This window comes from Microcaecilia unicolor, chromosome 5, assembly GCF_901765095.1.
Source record: "Microcaecilia unicolor chromosome 5, aMicUni1.1, whole genome shotgun sequence".
Taxonomy (NCBI): Eukaryota; Metazoa; Chordata; class Amphibia; order Gymnophiona; family Siphonopidae; genus Microcaecilia; species Microcaecilia unicolor.
This window is the reverse complement of record NC_044035.1, coordinates 348209233-348217600: the sequence shown is the minus strand read 5'-3', so window position 1 is coordinate 348217600 and position 8368 is coordinate 348209233. Positions and strand designations below refer to the sequence as shown.

Below are 8368 nucleotides of genomic sequence, written 5' to 3'. Positions count from 1 at the left end.
CAGGACCTATGACATGTGGCGCACAGGGAAGAGAGGAGGCCCACATCCCTATCACAGGATAGATATATAAGCACCTATCCTGGACCTCTAGATAGATAGATAGATAGATAGATAGATAGATAGATAGATAGATAGATAGATAGATAGATAGATAGATAGATAGATAGATAGATAGAGATCCAGGATCCTGTTCCTGGACCTCACAGATAACAACTAGTTCCACTTCGATAAGGCTGCCATCCATCATCTCTGCCAAAATCTAGAGGTTCTCCACCACACACCGGGTTCAACCCATGCAGTGCTCCTGAAGGTCACTTCTACCTTGGTCTTTTTTGCCACTGGCAGTTTCCAGTCTGAACTGGCTGTCACTGAGGCTCTCATCTAATCAGGTATCTCACACTGCCTCACCCAGTTCCTCACAGACTTTCTCACGTCTCTGACTATATAGCATTCCCTCACACTGTGCAGACGAAGCACAAAACAGTGATCCAGTTCTATGAAATACCCATTGTCCACCTGTTCTGGGATAACAGCCTGGCCCTCATGATGGAAGGAGGCCACCTACCACAACAGAAAGGTTTTCCACTCTGCACACATACAGGCAGTCTCCAATGTCCAGGGCAAGACTGAAGATGTGTTCCTCCACTTTCCATGATCCTGTCATACTTACATCTCCTCTCACTCTTGACAATCTTAAGAGAGGTTTGAGAGTGGCCAGATCGCCAGTGCCTAGCTGCTTGGCACCCATACTCACATATCTGCAATGTACATGTGGGATGAGGTCCCTGTGCAGAGGTCTTCTAGCCCTGACTAATAACCACACTTCATACATCATGACTGTTGTCTGTTTTAATCCATCCAACACAGGTGATAGGGGCTACCCTCAAAGTAGGTGGCTCATGAACCTCATTGTGGCCCACCACGTTGATGAAGAAGAGCATTAAAACAGAGACCACTGCCATTATCAAGAGGATTTTAACCTACTAAAAGTCATTTCCACTGCCTGGACCAATCTGGGGGAAAACTGCTGTATAGGGTGCATAGATGATATTCATGGCATTCAGCATGCTGCACAATCTGGCATTAAAGCACAGCCAATCCCTTCCAGATGGTTCAGAGATGCAAGACCAGGCTGCAGAGCCACCCACAGAGGATGAGCCATACCATCCACACCAGCTGGGCCTGACAGCAAGAAACCAACTCAAACACAGGCACTTTCAGCGAAGTTATTTGGTATAATTAAGATAATGGTACATACAGTGTTCTTCATTCCCTTCCCCCATCTCCCAATTGTGACAGCTTCATTCCCTCCCCATTCCATCTCCACACATGTGAACAAACTACTTTTCTCCTTTCCCCCTATCCCCACCCCCACCCCTCAACAATCCATAGCTGGTGCAAAGTCTGGGCTGCTGGATGGGGTGCCACTGTTCTCGGGTGAGGCTGATGATGCATCACCCAGCAGTCCAGAAAGGCATGCAGCTCCATGGAAGTCAGTCACATCATGGGGCCCTGTGGTGCACTGGACTGTGTTAGCAGTGGTTGTGATGGAGATGGGGGTTAGACAGCAGCAGGACTAGGGAGCAAGGAGGTTGAGGAGATGCCTGGCACAAGTTATGGAGGCTCACTGTTCCACCGATGGATGGGTGCCGGCAGATCTTGCTCCTCCTGGTGGTGCAGGTGACACAGATGGCAGGGCAGTGGAGTAGGGGCTCTGGTGTTTCAGCTGGTCCCTGTACCGTTTGCTAATCTCCTGGTACAGGAGGACCTCCTGCTTACCAACCGGGCACTCAGTTCTATGGCCATTCTTGCAGGGACACCTGGCACTCAGTGAGTGCAAGCAATCGCTCTTGTATCTGCAGCTTCCTTTTCTGCTGGGCAATGAAGTCCTGTTCTGCTTCAAAGGCTGTGTTGTACATTTCACCAATTCCTGGCTACGTCTCCTTGCATGTCGATGTTCCCTTCCTATATCACCTGTGTCACCTTCTACTGGCTCTGCCTGAGGGTGAAGGAGGGTAGCAGAAGAATGTCTGCCTTCATGTCGGCAGATCCTTCATCCTCCTCGTCCTCGTAAAGCTCCTCAGCTAACACTTGGTTGACTTCAGATTGTTGAGTGGCCACTTCTGGTGTCATTGGATGCCTGTCCACCATTGCTACTGGTCTGGTTGCTCAGACCTTCCGCCGCATCTAAGCCCAAGACCTTATCTGCAGGTAAGGAAAATTGTAACACACCATCAGTATCTGAATGCCATTGGTGTATACACACAATACGACCTGAGACATGCACAGCCAAAGACCACTGTTCCTTCTAAGCCATGGTGGGCAGCCTCAGTCCTTGAGGGCCACAACCTAGTCATGTTTTCAGGATTTCCCTAATAAATATGCATGAGATCTATTTGCATGTACTAGCCTCCACTATACGCACATAGATCTCATGCATATACATTGGGGAATCCTGACTGGGTTGTGACCCTTGAGGATCAAGGTTTCCACCCCTGCTCCAAGCTGTGTGGGAGTTCTCTAACCGCATTGCTGCCAGTGCAGTGGCGTACCAAGGGGGGGGCGGTGGGGGCAGGTCCGCCCCGGGTGCACGCCGCTGGGGGGGGGGGGTGCCACACCGTCTGTCGGCAATGCTCGTTCCCTGCTCCCTCTGCCCTGGAAACGGGTTACTTCCTGTTCCAGGGCAGAGGGAGCAGGGAAGAGCGAAGCCGACATGCACGCGGGCACCCCCCAGCAGGTAAAATGCACGCGGGGGTGTCCTTTCGCCGGGGGGAGGTGTCCGTCCTTTCGTCGGGGGGGAGGTGTCCTTTCGCCGGGGGTGGGGGGGGGGGGGGGGGGGGTCGCGCTGCACCAGGGGGGGGGGGCGCATCGGCGATCCGCCCCGGGTGTCAGCCACCCTAGGAACGCCACTGTGCCAGTGTATGTGTGTGTGACGGGGGGGGGGGGGGTGCTTCAATATTGTGTTTTCTATTGCTAGGGACAAGCAGGCCTCTGAAGTCCTTAAGTCCTGCAGAGCTTGCCTGTCCCTCTCTATTGAAAATGTGATAGTGAAACAGCACCTCCCACTGGCAGGTATATAGGTGGAGGACTCCTGCTCAGCTTAGAGGAAACAGTGCCAAGGACCCTCTCTTCTGTCTCTCAGTTTCCAATCAATGAAGGGAAAGAAAAAGGGGGGGGGGATCCACTCCTTCCACAAAACGCAAGCACACCAAACAGGAGGTGGAAGAGAACCAAGTCCAAGTGACCAGCCAATAAAAACACAGAAGTACAGAGCTCCAAACAAGGTTTTATTTATCGACCCCTTGAGGAAGCATTCGTGCCGAAACACGGGTCCTAATAAAACCTTGTTTGGAGCTCTTACATTCTGTGTTTTTATTGGCTGGTCACTTGACTTGGTTCTCTTCCACCTCCTGTTTGGTTTTGCTCTCATTTCCAATAGCGTTTACCTCAAATGTAACAGAAATTGTTTTGGCCCATCTCTCTATATTCTGATACCTGTCCAAAATGTGTCCTTATGTGGTCCCAGGCCATGTGGTACACCAGCCAGGCCACAGGTCAGGTGACGCTCAGTAGCCAATTATGGTAAAACATTACAAAACAATACTGCAAACTAAAATGAAATGAACTAACAAAATGATAAACATGGAGAAAGGAAGCAACAAAACATTAGTTATTTATTTATTTAACACATTTATACCCCACATTTTCCCACTTAGCTGCAGACTCAATGTGGCTTACATAATACCGTAGAGGCAGGCTCTGGTTCGGTAAAATACAAATACACAAAATAGTAGTAAACCTATAGATAACATGAGTATAAGCAACAAGATATGATAAAAAGTCCAATACGGTGGCATAGTTTTGCTGTATCAAGGAAGTAGAAAATTAGTTGGGTCTGAGGGGTAGGCCTCAGGGCCGTGCCTAGGGTCTCTGATGCCCCCTGCAGGCTATCAGTTGGCGGCCCCCCCCCCCCCCCCCCCCCCCGTAAAAATGATCGCCTCACCACTTGCCACACTGACAGGAATTGTCAGCAATATTCTTAGAAACAAATTGCTATACATTGCAAAATAAGATAGCAGATGTAAATTCTCAAGTGGACAATATTCCAAACACTAAATGAAAATAAATGATTTTTTTTCTACCTTTGTTGTCTGGTGACTTTCTTTTTCTGATCATGCGGCCCAGTATCTGATTCTGTTGCTATCTGTCCTCTTAACTCCGTTTTCCAGGGCTTCCTTTCCATTTATTTCTTTCCTTTCCTTTCCTCCTTTCTTCTTCATTCTGGTCCTCAGCTTCTGCCTATTTTCTTCATCCATGTGCAGTTTTTCTCCTCTCTTCCTTCCCCTCATTTCATCTCCTTCATCTCTCTTCCCTCCCCTCTATGTCCAGCAATTTCTCCTCTCTCCCTGAGCCCTGCCCTCCCATCCATGCTCCTCTGTCCCCTGCCCACCTCCATCCATCCATATTAAGCAATTTCCCCTCTCCCCCTGGGCCCTGCAATCCCATCCATGTCCATCCATGATCCTCAGTCCCCTGCCCACCTCCATCCATCCATATAAGCAATTTTCTCTCTCTCCCTGGGCCCTGCCCTCCCATCCATGCTCCTCTGTCCCCTGCCCACCTCTATCCATCCATATTAAGCAATTTCTCCTCTCTCCCTGGGCCCTGCCCTCCCATCCATGCTCCTCTGTCCCCTGCCCACCTCCATCCATCCATATTAAGCAATTTCTCCTCTCTCCCTGGGCCCTGCAATCCCATCCATATCCATCCATGCTCCTCTGTCCCTGCCCACCTCCGTCCATCCATATTAAGCAATTTCTCCTCTCTCCTGGGCCCTGCCCTCCCATCCATACCCATCCATGTTCCTCTGTCCCCTGCTCCCTCCATTCATTCCTATCCAGCAATTCCCTTCTCTCCCTGAGCCCTGCCCTCCCGGCCTTCTTAAACAAGATGGTTTCAGTGACTTCCTGAAGTTGAGATGGTTATGAATTGATTTCACAGTTTTGGGCAGTGGTTCCACAGTTGTGTACTTATGTAAGAGAAGCTGAATGCATAAGTTGATTTGTATCTAAGACCACTGCAGTCTGGATAATGTAAGTAAGTTCGGGATAGACTGGTACTTTTTCTGGGTGGCAGATTTATTAGGTTCACATGTATCCAGGAACGACGGCGTAAATAATCCTGTGGACCAGAGTGCAAACCTTGAAGGCAATGCGTTCTTTGATGGGAAGCCAATGCAATTTTTTCACGAAGGGGTTTGGCACTTTCAAATTTTGATTAATAAATCCAAAACAATATAAGTACATGAAATGGCATAATTCTTAGGCATCACCTTAGCTAAGATACGACCTTCTTTGAACCACTTTTATACACAATAACGAAGCCCTCTTTATCCTATAATCTGTGATATTTTTAATAGCTCTTTTGCTGATCCCGTGAAGAGGTGTCCTAATCCTTTCCACTATATGTTTCACAGCTTGGTGCAAGAGAGCAAAAGGTCAGATGAAGCTGGCAAGAGTTCTGGAAATGAGCAAAACTTTCTTCCTATCTGGGGTTTCTCATGCCAATCACTTACCAATCAGCAGCAACAAACACATGTTTTTAGTACAGATACCTTAAAAACAATGTGCATTTTATTCTCTTGGAAGGCTTTTGGTCTAATGTTTCCACACACAGGGCAATCTCTAGCTTCAGTCTTAAAAAATAAAATCCCCTCAGTCTTTGTGGTAAGCCTTTGGCTCACGTTTGATAGCCTTTTCCTGCTCTCCTAAATGAATGTAGGTTGTTTGACATCACAATGCTTAAAACACATTAATGCTGTCAAGTAACTCCAAACCACCAGGAAAGCCGGAGCTGGCTCAGCACTTTTAAATGTTTCTTGCAGAAAATTCTAGGATTTTTAGTCTTTTGGCTTTGTGTTGACAAAAAAAATAAAAAGCGTTACAATGGTACTACTGTAAGTGCTGATCTGTCCCCAGTGCCACATTTCTGCACCCCCAGGAATGTAAATGGTACGATAGAAGAACCCAATGGACTTCCACAGTCTCAAAGATGCATACCATGCAGCGAAAGTACACAAAGAGAATAAAAAAAACTAGACGATGTCGCTACAGTAAAGACTTTATTCATACAGATCCAAGACTCGACACTAGTCATGTTTCGGCCAAATGGCTCACATCAAGACAACGACAGCCAGATTTTTTTCTAGGGTCCACCTTGGCGTTCAGCACTCAAAAAAAAGATCTGGGTGTTGTTGTACATAATACGCTGAAATCTTCTGTTCAGTGTGTGGCGGCGGCCAAAAAAGCAAACGGGATGATGGGAATTATTAGGAAAGGATGGTGAATAAGACCAAAAGTACTATAATGCCTTTGTATAGCTCCGTGGTGCATCTGCACCTTGAGTATTGCGTTCAGTTCTGGTTGCCGTATCTCAAAAAGATATAGCAGAATTTAAAAAGGTTCAAAGAAGAGCGAAGGCGGGACTGGGGCGTGCCTAACTCATGGGCGTCCTCGACCGATAATGGAAAAAAGAAGGGCGTCCCTGACGAGCACTTGGGCGACTTTACTTGGTCCATTCTTTCTTACAACCAAGCCACAAAAAGGTGCCCAAACTGACCAGATGACCACCAGAGAGAATTGGGGATGACCTCCCCTTATTCCTCCAGTGGTTACTAACCCCCTCCCACCCTAAAAAAAAAAAAAACTTTTTAAATATTTTTTGCCAGCCTCTATGCCTCAAATGTCATACCCAGTTCCATGACAACAGTATGCAGGTCCCTGGAGCAGCTTTAGTGGGTGCAGTGCTCTTCAGGTAGGCGGACCGAGACCCATCCCCCCCATACCTGTTATACTTGTGGTGGTAAATGTGAGCCCTTCAAAACCCACCAGAAACCCACTGTACCCACAAGTAGGTGCCCCCTTCACCACTTAGGGCTATGGTAGTGTTGTACAGTTGCAGGTAGTGGGGTTTGGGGGGGGGGGGTGGGGGCTCAGCACCCAAGGTAAGGGAGCTATGCACCTAGGAGCAATTTGTGAAGTCCACTGCAGTGCCCCCTAGGGTGCACGGTTGGTGTCCTGGCATGTCAGGGGGACCAGTGCACTATGAATGCTGGCTCCTCCCACAACCAAATGCCTTGGATTGGTCGTTTCTGAGATGGGCGTCCTCGGTTTCCATTATGGCCTTTGTGTTTCAATGTATTCTGTGACTTTGAACACTTGAGATGTAAATCACCTGTCCTGGGCTTACTGGGCATTTTCAACAGCACTTAATCAGAAGAGCTGCTGAAAATGCCTGGTTAGTGCCAAAGTCGAAACTGGCTATTTTTGGGACATTCTGGGGGCCTCTCCTCAAGTCACTTCACTGGCTTTCTATCCGTTTCCGAATACGGTTCAAACTCCTCTTATTGACTTACAAGTGCATTCACTCTGCAGCTCCTCAGTACCTCTCCACTCTCATCTCTCCCTACATTCCTCCCCGGGAACTCCATTCACTGGGTAAATCTCTCTTATCTGCACCCTTCTCCTCCACTGCTAACTCCAGACTCCGTTCCTTTTATCTTTGTGCACCATATGCCTGGAATAGACTTCCTGAGCCGGTACATCAAGCTCCATGCTGTTTTTAACTCCTAACCCTTATTCACTTGTTCAGAACCCTTATTTTATCATCCTCACTTTAATATTTCCTCATCTCTTATTTGTCCTGTTGTCTGTCCTGATTAGATTGTAAGCTCTGTCGAGCAGGGGCTGTCTCTTCATGTTCAAGTGTACAGCGCTGCGTATGTCTAGTAGTGCTATAGAAATGATAAGTAGAAGTAGTAGTCTTTGGTATTCCGCACAGAAGCTTGTTACTCTTTGTGATTCTGTTTGGAATCTTGCTACTCTTTGGAATTCTGCATGGAATCTTGCTACTCTTTGGGATTCCGGAATCTTGCTTCTCTTTGTCCTTATCCCTTATGTGTGCTGTTTGTCTGTCCTGATTAGATTGTAAGCTCTGTCGAGCAGGGACTGTCTCTTCATGTTCAAGTGTACAGCGCTGCATATGTCTAGTAGTGCTATAGAAATGATAAGTAGTAGTAGTAGTAGTAGTAGTAGCAAAGTTAGCACTTGCCAATTAAAAGCTCCTTTTACAAAGCGGTGCTACTGATTAGTATGTGCTGAATGGAAAAAAACTCATGGAAATTGAATGGGCTTCTTTTCGTTTAGCGCACGGTAATCTGTAGTACCGCTTTGTAAAAGGATGTCTTAAGTGTGATATCTGGCACTTAACCAATTAAAGAGAACCACGTAAAAAGCAGTTCTATCTTTATGCGTTTCTTCATAGATGATTAAGTACTGAATATCACACTTCACCAGCTTTCTGTACCAGA

General features: G+C 47.3%; 1 long non-coding RNA gene across 1 annotated transcript in view; it reads left to right on the top strand.

Annotated features, from left to right (window-relative positions):
• Nucleotides 1-7936, top strand: part of LOC115470148 — a 9011-nt gene extending 1075 nt beyond the window's left edge. The window contains exons 2-3 of the long non-coding RNA XR_003942131.1: nucleotides 2919-2925; nucleotides 7840-7936. This is a non-coding gene — a long non-coding RNA (uncharacterized LOC115470148). The remainder of the gene's footprint in view (nucleotides 1-2918; nucleotides 2926-7839) is intronic.
• Nucleotides 7937-8368: the final 432 nt, after the last annotated feature.